This window comes from Triticum aestivum, chromosome 3B (assembly GCF_018294505.1).
Source record: "Triticum aestivum cultivar Chinese Spring chromosome 3B, IWGSC CS RefSeq v2.1, whole genome shotgun sequence".
In the NCBI taxonomy this organism is placed as follows: Eukaryota; Viridiplantae; Streptophyta; class Magnoliopsida; order Poales; family Poaceae; genus Triticum; species Triticum aestivum.
Window position 1 is genome coordinate 755,632,746 of NC_057801.1, and position 22,455 is coordinate 755,655,200.

Consider the following 22,455-nt stretch of genomic DNA (forward strand, 5'->3'; position numbering starts at 1 on the left):
CAAGGGCGTTTAAAATCAGATGATGCCATATAGTAAATGCTTTCTTTGCTATTATACTCCATCGGTACTAGCTTGAATCTGAAGAATTTCATACAAATGGTCATTTTGCAAGTTACTAAGCATGTCGTTCTCTTCTTATGCCCATGATGCAACCCCTGTAATTTTTTGGATGAGTTTGGTGATGTAGCTGTCTTTGGATGCAGCAACACAACCTATGGGTATAGTTGGTGATCCAGCTATGGATATTGTGTGTGTTGTTACAAACCTGTGGTTTTCCCCGTTACTATAGAATAAACCAAGAAGTTCAAAAATAAAAAATGGAATAGTTCGATTAGTTTATCAAAAATGGCCTTTCCCATTTTACTGAACAATTGGAGAAGTTCAAATTTAAATAACATAGAATTTCAAAATGTTTATTCCAAAATAAAGAAGGTGAAATTACAAAATCAATTGGTTTAATTTTTTTGTAAACATGGAGTTGCACCTGTTTTTTTTTGAGATCTGGAATTTCAAATTTAAGGAAGTGATTGGTTCGATGTTTATTACATAACTAGGAGTTTTCCCTTTACTAATGAATAACACCAAGAAGTCCTAATTAAAAAATAAAGCCATTTGCTGTTTATTAAAAATCTTAGAGGTTGCTCGATAGTAAAGATTAAAATAATGAAGTTCAATTTTAAAAAATGGAGTAGTTCAATGCATATTTAAAACTCCATTTTTTCTCATCACTAAAGAATAAAGCCAAGAAGTTCAACTTGAAAAAGCAGAGTAGTTTGATATTTATTTGAAAACTCGATTTGTTTGATTACTAAAGAATAAGACCAATAAGATCTATTCGAAATAATGAATAAATTCAATGTTTCTAACAAAACTCCAATTTTCACATTCCTAAAAAGCACAAAAAGAAGTTAAAAAAAGTTAGAGTGGTGCGATGTCTATAAAAAACTCAGTTTTTTTGTTATTAAAGTGAAATAGGTAGAAGTTCAAATTGACAACAGACAGAAGTTCATGTACTGCATAGTGTGTCTTTCGTATGAGAAAATAAGAGTAAAAAGACGAAGTCCAAAATTTTTGTTGCTAGAAGTTCAAGTGCACAGACCGAGAAAGTTCAAAAAGTTCCTCCTGTTCAACGAGTTTCCACAACGGGCGCTCAAATTAAAATAAAAAAAAATAGTTTAGAAAAATTAATTAGAAAAAATAATGTGGAGGGGGTCCAATATTTATGACAAAACTAGGATATTTTGATGCTAAAAGAAATAAACCAATAAGTCCAAATTACAAAAAAGAGAAGTTCAGTATTTATAAAAAAACACAGGTTTTCTTTGTTACAAAAGAATAAAATTAAAGAAGTTCAAATTAAAATAAAAGGAGTAGTTTGATGTTTACGGAAAACTCCAATTCTTTACATTTCTAGGAAAAATAAAAGTATGAGGTTTAATTTAAAAAATCTTTGATGCTTATTTGAAAACATGTTTTTTCTAAGAATAAGACTAAGAAGTTCAATTTGAAATAAGAGAGAAGTTTGAATTATATAAAAAAACTCAGATTTGTTGCAAGAAATTCACGTGCATCTCCGTGCATAGTTTAGAATTTATGTTGCGGGACATTCAACCTCCAATTACTTGTTTTAAAATGCCAAAAATGACGTTCAACCTTCAATTCTGTGTAGTCCGATGTATACACAAAAATGTGACAAAAGTTCATAGTGAAAACAGCGCGAAGTTCAAGTACTACAAGGAATGCATTTCAGGTGAGAATAAAAGTATAGAAAAATAAAATCTTAAAAGGTTTGTTGACAAAAGTTCAAGTGCTCTGTCCGGAGAAGTTCAAAAATTCTTGCGAGAGAGGTTCACCTTGTATTTCCATGTTCGATTTTTTCCGTATAAAAATCGAATACAATTCTTTACTCAAAAGTATGAAAAGGTGAAGTTCGAATTGAAATAACAGAGAAGTTCAGAGTTTATTTAAACCTAGGATTTACCTATTCAAAAAATAAAAAACTCATAAATGAAAAAAATGGTTGCTAGAAGTTCAAGTGCTCGGCGAGGAAAAGTTAAAAAATTCTTGTGAGAGAGGTTCACTATGTATTTAGATGTCCAAAATACATAAAAGGATGTTGTTTGTTGTGTTTTAAAATAATTCACTCAAACCAGAGAGAAGTTCAAAGGGATGATATCCAGAAGTTCACATACTGCATGGTATTTGTTTTGTATAAGAAAATACAAAAAACGGGAAGTTCAAGGTGACGTTCTAACAAAACATTAGTCTAAAACATGATGTTGTACAGTTTCTTGTTATGTATTATTTCCTAAAGTTCAACAATATGTATGGATGAAAAAAACTAGTATATGTTGGTTTCAATTCAAAAACTACAAAACAAAGAAGCCCAAGTAAGTTCAAATACTAGAACAAAAAGAAGTCCAACGAAGGAGAAAAAGAACACAAAACATACACGCTGGAAAAAATAAGAAGAAAACAAAGCTCACCCAGATAAATGTTAACTCTGGAAGTTTAAGAAACGAAAGAAGAAGTTCAATATAAAAAAATGACAAAGTTCTATTCCAAATAACGAACAAGTTCGATGTTTCTAAAAAACCTCCAATTTTCACGTGTCTAAGAAAATAGACAATGAAGTTCAAATAAAAAAGGTAGAGTAGTTCAATGCCTATAAAAAATCAGATATTTTCACATAACCGGGAGAAGTTCAGGTTGATAACTGCCAGAAGTTCATGTACTACATGGTGTGCATTTGTATGAAAAAAAGAATGAAAAATCAAAGGCTAAAAGTTTCATTGCTAGAAGTTCAAGTGCTCAAGCCGGGAAAGTTCAAAAATTCTTATGAGAGAGGTTGAACAAAATACGTGACAGAAGTTCAAGGTGAAAACAACAGGAAGTTCAAGCAAAGGCTAAAATTTTATTGCTAGAAGTTCAAGTGCTCGGCATGAGAAAATTCAAAAATTCTTGTGAGAGAGGTTGAACAAAAATACATGACAGAAGTTCAAGGTGAAAACAGTGGGAAGTTCAACTACTACACGAAATGCCTTTCAGATAAGAATATAAGCATAGAAAACTAAAGGCTTCAAAGGTTTATTGTAAGAAGTTCATGTGCTCCTCCCGGTGAAGTTCGAGATCTCTAGTGTGAGACGTCCAACCATCAACTACATGTTAAAAACAAGTAAAAACGATGTTGTTTTTGCCATCTTTAATACTGCTCTCAAACGGTAACGAATTTGTGACGATTGTCTTGATGAAAAATTTAGTTGCTAGAAGTTCAAGTGACCTGCCCGGGATAGTTGAAAAAAGGATTTTGCCCATTACTAACAAATAAAACTAAGAAGTTCAAATTTTAAAAATGGTGAAGTTCGATGTCTATAAGAATTGCAGATTTTTCTCATATTTTTTCCCGTTACGAACGAAAAATCAAGAAATTTAGTTCGAAAATATCGAAGAAGTTGTACGATGTTTATTACAAAATTAGCATTTTTTCCCGTTACAAATGAATGACACCAAGAAGTCCAAATTGAAAAAAACCAAGAAGTTCAATTTAAAAAAATACAATAGTTCAATGTATATGAAAAAAATAGATTTTCCTCCGTAATAAATAATAAACAAAGAAGTTCAATTTTAGAAAATGGAGCAGTTCAATATTTATCACAAAAACTAAATTTTTTCCCATTGCTAATGAATAAACCAAGAAGTTCAGTTCGAAATAATGAAGAATTTGTATAATGTTTCTTACAAAACTAAGAATTTTTCCGTATAAAAATCGAATGCAATTCTTTACTCAAAATATAAAAAGGTGAAGTACAAATTGAAATAAAAGAGAAGTTCAGAGTTTATTAAAACCTAGGATTTACCTGTTAAAAAATAAAAAATACAGCGCCATTTTTTGCACTTTTAAAAATAACTCATAAATGAAAAGAATGGTTGATAGAAGTTCAATTGCTAAGCGAGGAAAAGTTCAAAAAATTCTTGTGAGAGAGGTTCACCGTGTATTTAGATGTCCCAAATACATAAAAAATATGTTTTTTTGTGTTTTAAAATAATTCTCTCAAACCATAGAGAAGTTCAAAAGTGATAACAACCGGATGTTCACATACTACATGGTGTGTATTTCATAAAAGAAAGATACAGATAAAGTGAAACAGAGTGAAGTTCAAACAGGCATGCCCCAAAAGATCAACTACTTCACGTAGTGCAAAAACAGCATGTCAAAAAATAGCACATCAAAAACAGAGTGAAGTTCAAATAGACATGCCCGAGAAGTTCAACTACTTCACGCAGTGCATTTCCATTCGCGATGAAGGCAGAAATCATGATTTCGTCGATTTCTAATTTACTTCAAAACAGCAGGAATATCATTTGTGTAAGTTCAAGTCCTCGGTCTGAGAAAGTTAAAAATATATTGTGAGAGAGGTTTGAATAAAAAGAATATCATTTGTGTAACACTGACGAAAATGGATGGGAAAATTACAAACAAAAATATGTCACAGAAGTCCAATGTGAAAACAGCAGGAAGTTCAACTACTACACTGAATGAATTTCACAAGAAAAAACTTTTAAAACAGTCGTGAGTATGAAAAAATGATCAACACGGAAAAGTTGCTTGTTTATAGCAGCTTTCCATCCGTATATCACTTGCTTAATTCCAGCGAGTGAATGAAGAGCTACGAGCAAAAAAAAGCACGTGAAAAACAGAGTGAAGTTCAGGCAGAACTGTCACAGAAGTTCAAGTACTTCCCGCAATGCATTTTCGATGAATCTGTTTCGTGATAAAGGCAGAACGAGTGATCTTGCCGTTTCTGAAATTACTTGAAAATTGCTGGGATTCAGAGAAAACCATAAACATGAAAAAGTTTTGCATTTTTCGTAGCTTTTCAACAGTATATTATTTGCCCCGTTCCGATGAAGTTTGTCGAAATTACGGCGAAAATATGTTTTTAGCCATTTTCAAAATCAACGTAAAACCATAATGAATTTGGAGAAACATTATATACCAAAAAGTTTCACATTCGTTCAGGCTTTCCAATGCCATATCATTTGCTACGTTCGGACATATGATTAAAAATATATCGAAAATACAAACTTGGCAGAACTTGTACCATTTTCTCAATTACTCTTAAACGATTCAAAATTAGAAAAAACTTTCAACATGATAAAAAAGGACATTTTCATAAGCTTTCCAACACCATATCATTTGTCTCAATTGGATTAGGCGTTTAGAAATGGCAACGAAAATACGAACTCAGTTGTTCGGTTTGCGAAATTTTACGATTTTCCACATTACTCTTTAACCACAGGGAATTAGAAAAAACTTTCAGCATGTGGAAGGAGCGGTTTTACAGCAGCTTTCCAACGCCATATTATTGGCCTCATTCCGATAAACGGTTTAGAAATGCGATCAAAAATACGATCCACATTTTTATATGAAGAAAAAACGGTTTTCAAAACTGCTCTTAAACCACTTACATTTTGCCAAACTTTTAAGTTGTGTCATGATACTGGTGTCTGTAGCTTTCCAACGGTATATCCCAAGCCCCATTTGGGCAATGTTGACGGAAGTTCAACCTAGTACTAGGGGAAGATCAGGTCGAACAAATCAGGCAGTAAAATTACAAAAAACGCAATTTCATCACGACCCGAGAGCAAAATCCGCCAGCGAGTGAGATTTCTATTTAAAACCAGTATTTAGTTGCTAAACAAACGTGTCTAGATTACACTAACATCATATAGAACACTACTAACCAGAATAATTCGCAGGGGAAGCCACGGTTGCAACGATAGCCCGAAGGTCAGGTTCATACAGAGGGAAGTTCAGGCGCGTGTACAAACAAAAATACGTCACAGAAGTTCAACGTGAAAATAGCATGAAGTTCAACTACTACGCTGAATGAATTTCAGATGAAAAACTTTTAAAATCGTTGCGAGTATGAAAAAATGATCAACACGGGAAAGTTGCGTGTTAACAACAGCTTTCCATCTGTATATCACTTGCTTAATTCCGGTGAGTGGATGGAGAGCTAGGAGCAGTGGATAGAGATATACGATGAAAAAAAAGCACGTGAAAAATAGAGTGGAGTTCAAGGTTTCATACCAGAAGTTCACGTACTTCACACGATGCATTTTTGACGAATCTGTTTCATGATAATGGCAGAACAAATGATCTCGCCGTTTTTGAAATTACTTGAAAACGGATGGGAATCAGAGAAAACTGTCAGCCTGAAAAAGTTTCACATTTTCCGTAGCTTTTCAACGGTATATTATTTGCGCCATTCCGATAAAGTTTGTACAAAATACAGCGAAAATACATTTTTCGCCATTTTCGAAACTGAGTTAAAACCATAAAGAATTGGGAGAAAGAATACATACCAAAAAGTTTCACATTTGTTCAAGCTTTCCAACGCAATATCAATTGCTACATTCGGGCGCACGGTTACAAAATTAGCTCAAAAATACGAACTCGGTAGGACTTGAACCGTTTTCTAAATTACTCTTAAACCGTTCAAAATTAGAAAAACTCTTTCAAGATGAAAGAGTAGCGCATTTTCATAAGCTTTCCAACACCGTATCATATGCCTCAATTGGATTAGCCGTTTAGAAATGACGTCGAAAATACAAACTCGGCTGTTCGGTTTGCGAAATTTTAAGTTTTTTCAAATTTCTCTTTAACCATAGAGAATTAGAGAAAACTTTCAACATGTGAAAGTAGCAGTTTTGCAGAAGATTTCCAACGACATATTATATGCCTCATTCCGATAGACGTTAAGAAATGCGATCGAAAATATGATTCACATTTTCTGTGTGAAGAAAAAACGGTTTTCAAAACTGCTCTTAAACCGCTCACATTTTGCCAAAAATTTAAGTTGGGTCATGATACTGGTGCCCATAGCTTTCCAACGGTATATCACAAGCCCCATTTGGGCAATGTTGGCGGAAGTTCAACGTACTACTAGCGGGGCATGTCAGGTTGTGATCAGAATAGTGTTTATGTGTATATATATATACATACATACATATATATATATATATATATATATATATATATATATTTCAAATGGTCTGTGGAGCTCTGGAATATTTTAGTTACCCTCCCAAATAATTTTCAGAATTATCTAAAATGATTTAGTTCCTAAACTAAATCAAAACAAAGAAAAAAAATAGAAAAACAAAAAAACAGGAAAAGGAAGAGGCTTAGCTGGCCTTACCTGAAGCCGGCCCAGCTGGCAGCCAGCTGTAGGCCCAACCCACCAGGGGCAACACTGTCTTCTTCCTCCTGCTAGGAGGAGAAGCAGCTTCGTGCGCAACGCACAGCCGAGCTGCGCCAGCTCCTCTTTGCCTGCTTCACATCCCCGTCCTCCTAACCACGCCATGAAGACGCCACGACCCCCTGCACCTTGCCCCTCTCTCCCTGGAGCTCCTTTCCCCTCCCTTGGCTCTCTCTCGCTCAGACCGATCGTGCCCGAGAGCACCGCCATGCGTTGCTACGGCCACAGCCACCGCCTCATGTCCCCGACCCGTCCCAGAGGTTCGTCTCGACCTCCTCTTCCTCGTCACCGAGCCAATCGAGCCGAGAAGTTCTGCTTCGTCCTGGGCACCGTCTTCTTCACCATCTGGCACCCGAGATCACCATCACTCTTTCACCACTGTCCGGACCTCCCCAAGCTTGCTGAGCTGCCCTACCGACTCCATGTGAGCCCCTGCTTCGTTTCCCCCTAACTCCATGCCCGATTTTGAGCTCTAGCCGCCTCCTCCACCGGAGCTGAGAGGCTCCGCCGCATGAGCTCGGCACCGGCGACACTCCGGCGACCATTTGGTCATGCGCCGGTGTGCAACGCGTTTGCAGCCTCACGTAGAGCAGCCCAAAAGCTTTTGTTCCCTTGTTTGCATGCTGTAGCACCAAAAGCCACGAGCTCCCGAGCTCCAGCCGCCGCGTTTGCCATCGCCGCTGTTGCTACGGTCCACCCCAGCGCGAGCTGATGGCTCCATTAGATGCAGACGAGCACCAGTTTCACGCCAAGCCAAACCGCCGCTCATTTGGCCACCTGTGTTGCATTTCCGAGCTGCGCCGCTGTCTCGGGCCTCGCCGGCGGGTTTGACCCAGCTGACTAGGGGTTTGACCTCCCGTGTGTCACTGATAGGTGGGCCACTCCCCACTGACACTTTTAGTTATTATTAGTTTAGCACTAATTAACTTAGGTTAGTTAGTTAATCACTTACTAATGGGCCCCACGTGTCAGGTTTGACTCTGGGCGACCCAGTTGACCTGCTGACATCATTGCGACATAGTGCTGACACAGTAAAGCCTTTTCTGGTTTTAGTATAATTTAAAATAATTCATGAAATTTCAGATAATGTCCAAAACTTCTAAAATTCATAGAAAATAATCTATAACTCCAAATGAAATAAATTATGTATGAAATATTATAAGAAAAATCCAATCTAACCATTTCCATGCATGTTAGAACAACTTATGACTACTATTTAGGGCAAATCAAATAAATGGAATTTGAATATCCACATATGGAGTTTGAATTTGAATCTTGTGTTGAATTCAACTTCATCTAAATTGCTGCTAGTTGCATTAGCTCAAATCACAGTATGTTGACATGTCATGGACATTCATCATATTGTTGTGTTGCATTGATTGTGTTCCTTCTCTATTGCCGGTATTTGTCCCCTCTCAGTAGACGTGGTTCCGACGATGAGATCGATGACACCGATGAAGAACTATACTACCTTCAGAAGTGCTAGGCAACCAAAAACCCCTTGTTCACTCCGGTACAATCCCACTCTCTCGCTCCTGCTCTCTTTTACTGCATTAGGACAACAACGTTTCAACTGTTACATGCTGTGGTAGCTGAACCCCTTTCCTCTGCATGACCTGTCATTGCCACAGTAAATAGATGAAACCCACTAGCATGAGTAGGATTTGTTTGAGCCATGATGTGCCTACTCATTCATGCTTGTTTGTCATGCCTGCTATTGCTTAGAGTTATGTCAGGTCTGATTCATCGGGGATGAATTGAAATGTTTTGAACATGTCCTGTTGAGAGCTAAGTGTGTGAACATGATTTGGTAAAGGTAGCGGTGAGGGGCCATGCATGTAGGTGTACATGGTGGGTTGTCTCATTGAAACCATCCTCAGGAACTGAGTTCTGTGTTTGTGATCCATGAACAACTACTATCACATGTTGGGCCCTGAAATATGACCCCGCTCGACTTATTAACCCCCTGTCCTCTGTCTAGGAGTTGCAAGTAGTTTCTGGTGTTTGTAGTATGCTGGAGGCCGTGCGCAGCGCTGACCCTAGGGGTGGGTTGTGATGCGGTAGGCTCGTGGCACGGTGTACCGGGGCACCCGTTTGGTGGGCTCGGGAACCCTGCACACATCGTTTGGGGCCGTAGTGGAAACCTCGGCCGAACTCCCTACGGATGGAACCTGAATAGGCGATAAACCTGGACTAGGGACTTGTGTGGTTAGCCAGGTCGTGGTCTACACCCACGTCGGCTTTTGCGTGAAGTCTGCCGAGAACATGTCGTGTGCAGACGCTAAGTGGTGGAAACATGTGTCAAGAAGACCCTGCAGGGTTATAAATGATCTATTCGAATAGTTGCGTCTACGGTAAAGGACATCTGGGTTGCCTATACAATTCATAGACAAGTGAAAGTGGATACTCTAAAATGCGCAGGATAAGCGTGAGTGCTATGGATGGCGTTCTCATAGGGAGACAGGAGCGGATCCATAGTGGCGTATTGATATGGTGAATATGTGGACTCGTGTGAGCCACCTCAAAAGAGTTACTAGTAGTCGTAGTACGGGATAGCCACTGAGTCAAAGCTGGCTTGCTGCAGTTAAACTCCACCACCCCTTTGCTGATACTGATGCATATGTAGCTAGTTCTGATGTAACTCTTGCTGTGTACATTTGTACTCATTTTGCTTAATTGATGTTTTTATAGAGAGACTTCCGTCTCACTAGTACTTGCGCGTGGACTTCGACGTTTAGCTTGTTACCTCAGCTATGATCTTGTGCTCTTGGGAGGGTCTTGTAGATAGTCAGGCTTCTCAGCGTTTTTCATTTGTAGTTGTCTGTACTCAGACATGTTAAGCTTCCATTTCTTGTATGCTCTGCATGTTGGGTCATGTGACCCATGTTTGTAATTCCTACTATGTTTGACTCATCGGAGTCTAATGAATAAATATTTTGAGTTGTAGAGTTTTGTTGTGATGTCATGTCATATTTGCACATATCGAGCATGTCGTGTGTATGATTTGAAATGCTTGGTATGTGTGGGTATCCGAAAACCTAGTTGTTTATTCTTGGTAGCCTCTCTTATGGGGAAATGTCTCCTAGTGCTTCCACTGAGCCATGGGAGCTTGCTACTGCTCTAGAATACTTAGGCTGGCCGGCATGTGTCCTTGTTCATTCCTGTGTCTGTCCCTTCGGGGAAATGTCACACATTGTTCCTTTAAGTCTTTGTAGCTTGCGATAACTTGGGTTTATACGTTGATGACCGACACATTCCTTGTCGGTCAGGGTTCTCTATCATATGGATGCTAGTGACACTATCATATACGTGAGCCAAAAGGCACAAACGGTCCCAGGCCAGGTAAGGTGGTAGCAGTGGGAATACCGTGCGTTAGGCCACAAAGTGATATGATGTGTTACATGCTAGATCGGTGTGACTTAGGATCGGGGCCCTAACAACTTTGGTACTAGAGCCTGACTGCCTGTAGGATTACCAAGCCAAACTGGTCAAAGTGTAGTCTAGAAATTCTTTAGTTATATAAGGGAATTGATTGCGGAAGGGAACGTAATGCTCTTCTTACTTCTTTACCTCATGCCTTCTAATCCGAGTCATCCTATCTTCCTATGGGGTTAAGGAACTAGGCTTTCTCTTCTTTCCATCAGGATCATGTGTTACTAATCCGTAGACTTATAAGATTGATGAATTCAAGTCTCAGTTCGGTTTGTACTACCTCTCTGTGATAACAGTTGGTCTCGGAACCTTGATATTGTGATGTTGAGTGGCTATGCCATCTTTTTGCAGGATGTCTCAAATCTTTTTGAGCATTATAGTCGTTATGCTGTCTGAGTCATCCCAGGTTTCTAAATAGTCCGATGCATTTGTAAATCCCTTGTTACCATTTTGAAGTTCCTTTGTGCCAGATCAACCACACTAACTAGTGTGTTGAGGTAGTTCATTGCCTCGGTATATATGTTGGAGTTATTATTTTGAGCCTAGGTGTTTTAGAGAACCACCTAGTAATCCATCCATGTTTCGTGTTCATAGTGTGATGATTCTGGCCGTCATTCTCAAAAGTATCCCGTGATGCCACTTAGTAGTAGGTATTCTACTCCTGGGTTTATGAGTCCAAGATTCACCCTACTTCATGTTGATAGTGTTGCTAGTTCCTTAAGGATATTAGTAACCTTTACGATAGTCCTCGAGGTCTGTGGTAAATCCTTCTTCCAATACCATGAACCAATATGGCATAAGTTCTTTTGAACCAATAGATCACAATCAGAGTACTCTTGAGGAGTTCTCCATTCATAATTGTGACTCTGCCAGTTCTACCTCTTTGCATGGGTTATCCAGGGGAAATATGTTGAACTCGTTCGACATGATAATCTAGGCATCCACAACTCAGAAAATCGTATGTTCCTTTGAGTTGTTGCTCTGTAGCTATATTCCGATCCTTGTCTATCAGTGGGTAGTCAAGCTTATGTCATGCATTCATATTTATCGATGCCTTTTACTCTTGAGGTCCGTCAAGCCATTTTATTTCAGAATGACTAGGAGAAGCAAACCCCAAAACCTCATTCTTATCTTGGATTGGGTCAAAGTAGTTGTAATCCGCATATTAGAATGCCAATCCAACTTTTGGTCTGTTCTACCCTGAAGTATTACCCAATTTATGTAAAGAATATCGTGAGAATTGCACCACCTCTTATGAGTTCTTGACGCACTAACACTTCCCGCCATCATTATTCTTTCCTTGGTCCCCGTGTTGTTATAACCAGAATGCGGAAAAGTGAACTGTGATGTGTGAAATCAATACTCCTCGCAACTCCGTTGCTTAGTAGTTAAAGGACAATAATTTTGTCCCGGGGATATCTTTGTGTATGTGTTGATGAAAGACAACATCTTCATCGATTGGTCCCCGTGATTAATTGTTGGATCTATTGTCTTGTCAAAACCTTGATTTGAGTGTGGGCTATCATCAAATCAAATCAGAACCACCGATGTTCATAATGTTGTCTTACTATTGGTTGTTTCCTCGAGCATACACCATTATATTCTTTGGTCTGACCAATGCTACCACTTTGTTCACATAATTATGGAATTCCATTTATATGGAAACATGGATGAATTGTTGTTGAGCCCATCGACAACATTCCTATCTTCTCCATGATTTTGTTGGACATTAAGCTAGTGTTGGAAATTTCTGTAACCATTATCTTCATGTCCCGAAATGGTCCGGAGGTAAAGATTGATATATAGGATGGTGCTATTTGGTCTCCGGAATGGTTTCGGAATGCACCTGAAAGTTGTCCGTATACCGGAAGGGGTTCCGGAGGAACCGGAAGTGTATTGGGCCTTATTGGGCCAAGTAGAGGGGAACACATCAGCCCACATGGGCTAGTGCACCCCCCTTATGGAAGCCACACCCAACTAGATGGAAGGGGGAGGCGCCACCTCCTCTTACCATATCTTGGAGAGGGAAGGAAGGAAAGAAGGGGGCGCCTCCTCCCTTTCCTTCTCCCTTGTGCCTATTTTTGGCAGGGGTGGTCACACCAAAGGGAGGAGCCCTAGGGCTGCCACTGCACCACTTGGGGCGCCCTAGGGGCTGCCTGCTCATTTCCCACACCAATATATATGTGGGGAGGGGTGCCACACAAGACACAACTTATTCCGCGCCGTGTGTCGGCGCCCCTCTGCCTCTAATTTACTCTTCCGCTCTAGATCACTATAGTGCTTAGGCGAAGACCTGTAGGATTGCTTCACCACCACCGTCACCACACCGTTAAGCTGACGGAACTCATCTACTGGCTCGTCCCACTTGCTGGATCAAGATGGCAAGGATGACACCAAGCTGAACATATGCATAACGCGGAGGTGCCGTGCGTTCGGTACTTGATTGGGTGGATCACAAAGGTGTACGACTACATCAACCACGTTGAATAAACGCTTCCGCTTATGGTCTACGATGGCACGTAGACACACTCCCCCCTTGTTGCTATGCATCTCCATGGATAGATCATTGCGTGTGCGTACAATTTTTTTGTTTTCCATGCAACGATTCCCAACAGTGGCATCATGAGCCAGGTCTATGCATAGATGATATGCACGAGCAGAATACAAAGAGTTGTGGTCGGTGATCGTCATAGTGCTTACCACCAATGTCTTATTTTGATTCGGCGGTATTGTTGGATGAAGTGGCCCGGACCAACCTTACATGACCACGTTCATGAGACCGGTTCCACTGATTGACATGCAACTTGTTTTGCAAAAAGGTGGCTAGCGGGTGTCTGTTTCTCCTACTTTAGTTGAATCAAATTTGACTGTGGCCGGTCCTTGTTGAAGGTTAAAACAACAAACTTGATAAATCACCATTGTGATTTTTGCGCCGTAAGTAAGAAGTTTCTTGCTAGAAGCCCGTAGCAGCCACGTAAAACTTGCAACAACAAAGCAGATGACGTCTAACTTGTTTTTGCAGGGAATGTTGTGATGTGATATGGTCAAGACATGATGTGATATACGTTATTATATGAGATGATCATGTTTCATAATCTATTCGCAACCGGCAGGAGCCTTATGGTTGTCTCTTTATTGTATGAAATGCAAATGCCATGTAATTGTTTTACTTCATCACTATGCGTTAGCGATATTTCTAGAAGCAATAGTTGGCGAGACGACCATGACGCTACGATGGAGTTCAAGGTGTCGAGCCGGTAACAATGGAGATCATGACGATGCTTTGGATATGGAGATCAAAAGCACGAGATGATGATGTCCATATCATGTCACATATTTTGATTGCATGTGATGTTTATATTTTATGCATCTTATTTTGCTTAGTACAGCGGTAATATTATAAGATGATCCATTCACTAAATTTGAAGGTACAAGTGTTCTCCCTGAGTATGCACCATTACAATAGTTCGTCATGTTGAGACACCACGTGATGATCGGGTGTGATAGCTCTACGTTCACATACAACAGGTGCAATACAGTTTTGCACACGCGGAATACTCTGGTTAAACTTGACGAGCCTAGCATGTACAGACTGGCCTCGGAACACTGGAGACCGAAAGGTCAAACGTGAATCATATAGTAGATATGATCAACATAGAGATGTTTGCTACGTCTTGAGCTTGCGTTGGTTTTCCTTGAAGAGGAAAGGGTGATGCAGCAAAGTAGTGTAAGTATTTCCCTCAGTTTTTGAGAACCAAGGTATCAACCCAGTAGGAGGCTCCTCAGAAGTCCCACGCACCTACACAAACAAACAAGAACCTCGCAACCAACGCAATAAAGGGGTTGTCAATCCCTTCACGGGCACTTGCGAAAGTGAGATCTGATAGAGATAATATGATAAGATAAATATTTTTGGTATTTTTATGATATAGATTGGAAAGTAAAAGATGCAAATAAAAATAGATTGAAAACTTATATGATAAAAGATAGACCCGGGAGCCATAGGTTTCACTAGTGGCTTCTCTCAAGATAGCATAAGTATTACGGCGGGTGAAAAATTTACTGTCGAGGAATTGATAGAAAAGCGAATAATTATGAGATTATCTAGGCATGATCATGTATATAGGCATCACGTCCGTGACAAGTAGATTGACTCCTGCCTGCATCTACTACTATTACTCCAAACACCGACCGACTCCTGCCTGCATCTAGAGTATTAAGTTCATAAAGAACAGAGTAACACATTAAGAAAGATGACATGATGTAGAGGGATAAACTCATGCAATATGATATAAACCCCATTTTTTATCCTCGATGGCAACAATACAATACGTGCCTTGCTGCCCCTCCTGTCACTAGGAAAGGACACTGCAAGATTGAACCCAAAGCTAAGCACTTCTCCCATTGCAAGAAAGATCAATCTAGTAGGCCAAACCAAACTGATAATTCGAAGAGACTTGCAAAGATTACTTAATAACACATAAAAGAATTTAGAGGAGATTCAAATATTTCTCATAGATAAACTTGATCATAAACCCACAATTTATCGGATCTCGGCAAAAACACCACAAAAAGAGTTACATCGAATAGATCTCCAAGAAGATCGAGGAGAACTTTGTATTGAGATTCAAAGAGAGAGAATAAGCCATCTAGCTAATAACTATGGACCTGAAGGTCTGTGGTAAACTACTCACAACTCATCGGAAGGGCCTTGGAGATGATGTAGAGGTCCTCCGTGGTCGATTCCCCCTCCGACGGAGCGCCAGCGAAGGCTTCAAAATGGGATCTCATGGATACAGAAGGTTGCAGTGGTGGAATTAGGTTTTCGTGGTCCTTCTGATGGTTTCAGGGTACGGGTGTATATATAGAAGGAAGAAGTAGGTCGGTGGATGCTCGAGGGGCCCACAAGGGTGGGGGGCGCGCCCACCCCCAGGGGGCGCATCGGGTACCGTCGTGGCCGCCTCCTCTGTTGCTTGACATCAACTCCAAGTTCTCTGGATCACATTTGTGCCAAAAAGATCGCCCCCTAAGGTTTCATTCCGTCTGGACTCCGTTTGATATTCCTTTTCTTCGAAACACTGAAATAGGCAAAAAAACAGCAATTCATGCTGGGCCTCCGGTTAGTAGGTTAGTCCTAAAAATGATATAAAAGTGTTAAGTAAAGCCCATAAACATCCAAAACGGGTAATATAATAGCATGGAACAATCAAAAATTATAGATACGTTGGAGACATATCAAGCATCCCCAAGCTTAATTCCTGCTCGTCCTCGAGTAGGTAAATGATAAAAACAGAATTTTTGATGTGGAATGGTACATAGCATAATTCTCAATATAATTTTCTTTATTGCGGCATGAATGTTCAGATCTAAATGATTCAAAATAAAAGTTCATATTGACATAAGAAATAGTAATACTTCAAGCATACTAATAAAGCAATCATGTCTTCTCAAAATAACATGGCTAAAGAAAGTTATCCCTACAAAATCATATAGTCTGGCTATTGCTCTATCTTCATCACACAAAGTATTTCATCATGCACAACCCCGATGACAAGCTAAGCAATTGTTTCATACTTTAGTAATCTCAAAACTTTTTCAACTTTCACGCAATACATGAGCATGAGCCATGGACATAGCACTATATGTGGAATAGAATGGTTGTTGTGGAGAAGACAAAAAGGAGGAAGATAGTCTCACATCAACTAGGCGTATTAACGGGCTATGGAGATGCCCGTTAATAGATATCAATGTGAGTGAGTAGGGATTGCCATGCAGCGGATGCACTAGAGCTATAAATGTATCAAAGCTCAACAAAAGAAACTAAGTGGGTGTGCATCCAACTCGCTTGCTCATGAAGACCTAGGGCATTTTGAGGAAGCCCATCATTGGAATATACAAGCCAAGTTCTATAACGAAAAATTCCCACTAGTATATGAAAGTGACAACATAGGAGACTCTCTATCATGAAGATCATGGTGCTACTTTGAAGCACAAGTGTGGTAAAAAGGATAGTAGCATTGTCCCTTCTCTCTTTTTCTCTCATTTTTTATTTGGCCTTTCTCTTTTTTATTTGTCCTTTCTCTCTCTCTCTCTCTCTCTCTCTCTCTCTCTCTATATATATATATATATATATATATATATATATATATATATAAAGTCTGAAGTATCATCCCGACTTGTGGGGGAATCATAGTCTCCATCATCCTTTCCTCACTGGGACAATGCTCTAATAATTAAGATCATCACACTTTTATTTACTTACAACTCAAGATTACAACTCGATACTTAGAACAAGATATGACTCTATATGAATGCCTCCGGCGGTGTACCGGGATATGCACTGAATCAAGAGTGACATGTATGAAAATTTTGAAGGTGGCCTTGCCACAAATACGATGTCAACTACATGATCATGCAAAGAGCAATATGACAATGATGATGCATGTCATAATAAATGGAATGGTGGAAATTTGCATGGGAATATATCTCGGAATGGCTGTGGAAATGCCATAATAGGTAGGTATGGTGGCTGTTTTGAGGAAGGTATATGGTGGGTGTATGGTACCGGCGAAAGTTGCACGGCACAAGAGAGGCTAGCAATGGTGGAAGGGTGAGAGTGCGTATAATCCATGGACTCAACATTAGTCATAAAGAACTCATATACTTATTGCATAAATCTACAAGCCATTGAAAACAAAGTACTAAGCGCATGCCCCTAGGGGGATAGATTGGTAGGAAAAGACCATCGCTCATCCCCGACCGCCACTCATAAGGAAGACAATCAATAAATAAAATTGTGCTCCAACTTCATCACAAAGCGGTTCACCATGCGTGCATGCTACGGGAATCACAAACTTCAACACAAGTATTCTTTAAATTCATAATCACCCAACTAGCATGACTCTAATATTACCACCTCTATATCTCAAAACAATTATCAAGCATCAAATTGAGCATAGCATCCAATTCACTTCCTATGATAGTTTTTATTATACCCAACTTGGATGCCCATCATTCTAGGACCAATTTTATAACCATAGCAAATACCATGCTGTTCTAAAAGACTCTCAAAATAATATAAGTGAAGCATTAGAGATCAACAATTTCTACAAAATTAGGCCACCGCCGTGCTCTAAAAGATATAAGTGAAGCACTAGAGCAAATATTATCTAGCTCAAAAGATATAAGTGAAGCACATAGAGTATTCTAATAAGTTCCAATCAAGTGGGCTTCTCCCAAAAGGTGTGTAAAGAAAGGATGATTGTGGTGATCCAAAAAGCAAAGACTAATATCATACAAGACGCTCCAAGCAAAACACATATCATGTGGCGAATAAAAATATATCTCCAAGTAAAGTTACCGATAGACGAGGACGAAAGAGGGGATGCCTTCTGGGGCATCCCCAAGCTTAGGCTTTTGGTTATCCTTGAATATCTTGGGGTGACATGGGCATCCCCAAGCTTAGGCTCTTTCCACCATTATTCCATAATCCATCAAATCTTTACCCAAAACTTGAAAACTTCACAACACAAAACTCAACAGGAAATTTCATAAGCTCCGTTAGTGCAAGAAAGAAAAACCACCACATAAGGTACTGTAATGAACTCATTATTTATTTATATTGGTGTTAAACCTACTGTATTCCAACTTTTCTATGGTTCATACCCCTTGATACTAGCCATAGATGCATCAAAATAAGCAAACAACACATGAAAAACAGAATCTGTCAAAAACAGAATAGTCTGTAGCAATCTGTAACTCTAGATTACTTATGGAACTCTAAAAATCCTACCAAAATAGGAAGTCATGGGAAATTTGTCTATTGATCTACAGAAAAAATAATCAACACAAAATCACGTTTCTTTTAATTACTAAAATTATTATCGTGCGCGCAAAAGTTTCTGTTTTTCAGCAGAATCAAATTAACTATCACCGGAGGTTATCCTATAGGTTCTACTTGGCACAAACACTAATTAAAACATGAAAACATATCTAAACAGAAGCTAGATGAAATATTCATTACTAAACATATGCAAAAAGCAAGAAATAAAAATAAAATTGGGTTGCCTCCCAACTAGCGCTATCGTTTAACGCCCCTAGCTAGGCATAAAAGCGAGGATAGATCTAAGTAGTGCCATCTTTGGCACTCAATTCATAAGTAGCTCACATGATACATTCATAAGCTAATTTTACTTTATTTCTTGGAGAGTGATCCATGCCTTTACTTAATGGAAATTGGAAACTAATATTCCCTTCCTTCATATCAATAATTGCACCAATCGTTCTCAGGAAAGGTCTACCAAGAATAATAGGACATGAAAGATTGCAATCTATGTCAAAACGATAAAATCTATGGGCACATAATTCCTATTTGCAACAATAATAACATCATTGATCCTTCCCATAGGTTTCTTAATGGTGGAATCCGCAAGCTGCAAATTTAAAGAGCAATCATGAAAATCATGGAAACCTAGCACATCACATAAAGTTTTCGGAATCGTGGAAACACTAGCACCCAAATCACATAAAGCATAGCACTCATGATCTTTAATTTTAATCTTTATAGTAGGTTCCCACTCATCATAAAGTTTTCTAGGTATATAAACTTCCAAATTAAGTTTTCCCTCATAAGATTTCATCAAGGCATCAACAATATGTTTGGTAAAAGCTTTATTTTGACTATAAGCATGAGGAGAATTCAACACGGATTGCAACAAGGAAATACAATCTATTAAAGAACAATTATCATAATTAAATTCCTTGAAATCCGAGATAGTGGGTTCAATGCTATTTAAAGTCTTGACCTCTCCAATCCCATTTTCCCAAATTTAGCATCAAGATCTACAAACTCTGAATTAATGGGACGCCTTTTAACTAAAGTTGACTCAGCTCCAGTCCCATCATTATCAAGATACATATTGCAAAACAAAGATTTAATAGGGGAAACATCAATAACTTTTAGATCTTCATCATTATTTTCCCCTAACCCTTCTGGCTTGGCAGCCATCTTATTGACCAAGGTGGCTTGGTACCAAACCTATTATGTACCTTACCATGAGTTTGTCAAGGTGGTACAATAGTGATCCAGGAGTAGATCACTAGACAACGGTCAAAATTATCCTTAGAGGAATAAGGAAATGTTTCTCGGTTATCCAGGTGATGAAGCGTTCGTCGTAAAGGGTTACATCGATGCAAGCTTTGACACTGGTCCAGATGACTCTAAGTCTCAATCTGGATACATATTGAAAGTGGGAGCAATTAGCTAGAGTAGCTCCATGCAGAGCATTGTAGACATAGAAATTTGCAAAATACAAACGGATCTGAATGAGATAGACCCGTCGACTAAACTTCTCTCACAAGCAAAACATGATCACATCTTAGTACTCTTTGGGTGTTAATCACATGGTGATGTGAACTAGATTATTGACTAGTAAACTCTTTGGGTGTTGATCACATGGCGATGTGAACTATGGGTGTTAATCACATGGCGGTGTGAACTGGATTATTGACTCTAGTGCAAGTGGAAGACTAAAGGAAATATACCCTAGAGGGAATAATAAAGTTGTTATTTTATATTTCCTTATTCATGATAAAGGTTTATTATTCATGCTAGGATCTTATTGATCGAAAACCTTAATAGATGTGTGAATACATAAACAAACATCGTGTCCCTAGTGAGCCTCTACTAGACTAGCTCGTTGATTAAAGATGATTAAGGTTTCCTAACCATAGACATGTGTTGTCATTTGATAAGAGGATCACATCATTAGGAGAATGATGTGATGGATAATACCATCCGTTAGCTTAGCATAATGATCGTTCAATTTTATTGCTATTGCTTTCTTCATGTCAAATACATATTCCTTCGACTATGAGATGATGCAACTCCCGGATACCGGAGGAATGCCTTGTGTGCTATCAAGCATCACAATGTAACTGTGTGATTATAAAGATGCTCTACAGGTATCTCTGAAGGTGTTTGTTGAGTTGGCATAGATCGAGATTAGGATTTGTCACTCCTAGTACCGGTGAGGTATCTCTATGCCCTCTTGATAATACACATCATAAGCTTGCAAGAAAACAACTATGGAGTTAGTCATGAGGTGATGTATTACGGAATGAGTAAAGAGACTTGCCGGTAACGAGATTGAACTAGGTATAGAGATACCGACCACCGAATCACGGGCAAGTAACATAGCGATGGACAAAGGGAATTACGTATGTTGTCATAACGGTTTGACCGAAAAAGATCATCATAGAATATGTAGGAGCCTATATGGCATCCAGGTTCCGCCATTGGTTATTGACCGGAGGGGTGTCTCGGTCATGTCTACATAGTCCTTGAACCCGTAGGGTCCACATGCTTAATGTCCGATGTCGATTTGGTATTATATGAGTTATATGGTTTGGTGACCGAATGTTGTTCGGAGTCTCAGATGAGATCACGACCATGAGGAGGAGCTCTGGAACGGTTTGGAGGTAAAGATTGATATATAGGACGATGCTATTTGGTCTCCGGAATGGTTTAGGAATGCACCGGAAAGTTATCGAAATATCGGAAGGGGTTCCAGAGGCACCGGGAGAGTATTCGGCCTTATTGGGCCAAGTAGAGGGGAACACATCAGCCCACATGGGCTAGTGCGCCCCCTTATGGTATCCATACCCAATAGATGGAAGGGGGAGGCACCACCTCCTCTTACCATATACCGGAGAGGGGAGGAAGGAAAGAAGGGGGCACCTCCACTCTTTCCTTCTCCCTTGTGCCTATTTTTGGCAGGGATGGGCACACCAAAGGGAGGAGCCCTAGTGTCGGTGTCAAAACCGGCGGATATCGGGTAGGGGGTCCCGAACTGTGCGTCTAAGGCTGATGGTAATAGGAGGCAAGGGACAAGATGTTTTACCTAGGTTCGGGCCCTCTCGATGGAGGTAATACCCTACTTCCTGCTTGATTGATCTTGATGATATGAGTATTACAAGAGTTGATCTACCACGAGATCGTAGAGGCTAAACCCTAGAAGCTAGCCTATGGTATGATTGTTGTTGTCCTGCGGACTAAACCCTCTGGTTTATATAGACACCGGAGGGGGCTAGGGTTACACAGAGTCGGTTACAGAGAAGGAGATCTAACATCCGAATCGCCAAGCTTGCCTTCCATGCAAAGGAGAGTCCCATCAGGACACGGGACGAAGTCTTCATCTTGTATCTTCATAGTCCAACAGTCCGGCCAAAGTACATAGTCCAGCTGTCCGGATACCCCCTGATCGAGGACTCCCTCAGTAGCCCCTGAACCAGGCTTCAATGACGATGAGTCCGGTGCGCAGATTGTCTTCGACATTGCAAGGCGGGTTCCATCTCTGAATACTTCAAGATAACTTCCGAACACAAGGACCGTGTCCGGCTCTACAAGACAAATTTCACATACCACCGTAGAGAGAACAATAATCCACAAATCTGATCTGCTGACAACTCTTCGTAGCGTGACATCACGCCACGGCCCGGCCGTTATTCGAACCGTTTTTTTACAACTAGCTACTGCACACATTGCGAGGCGGTTTCCTTGACACATCTTGTCAAAGCAGAGACCGTGTCCCTATTATCGCAGGATCCTCATCAATACGGGTATGGGTAATCCCACCACACCTGTTGGCATGACTTCGTGTTTTTAGGCAAGTCCCGAACAGTTACACTGGGGATGCTGTATATCCGCCCCCTTTATAGAGGGGTCAAGGCCTATCCCCTTCTTACCACGCTTGCGTCT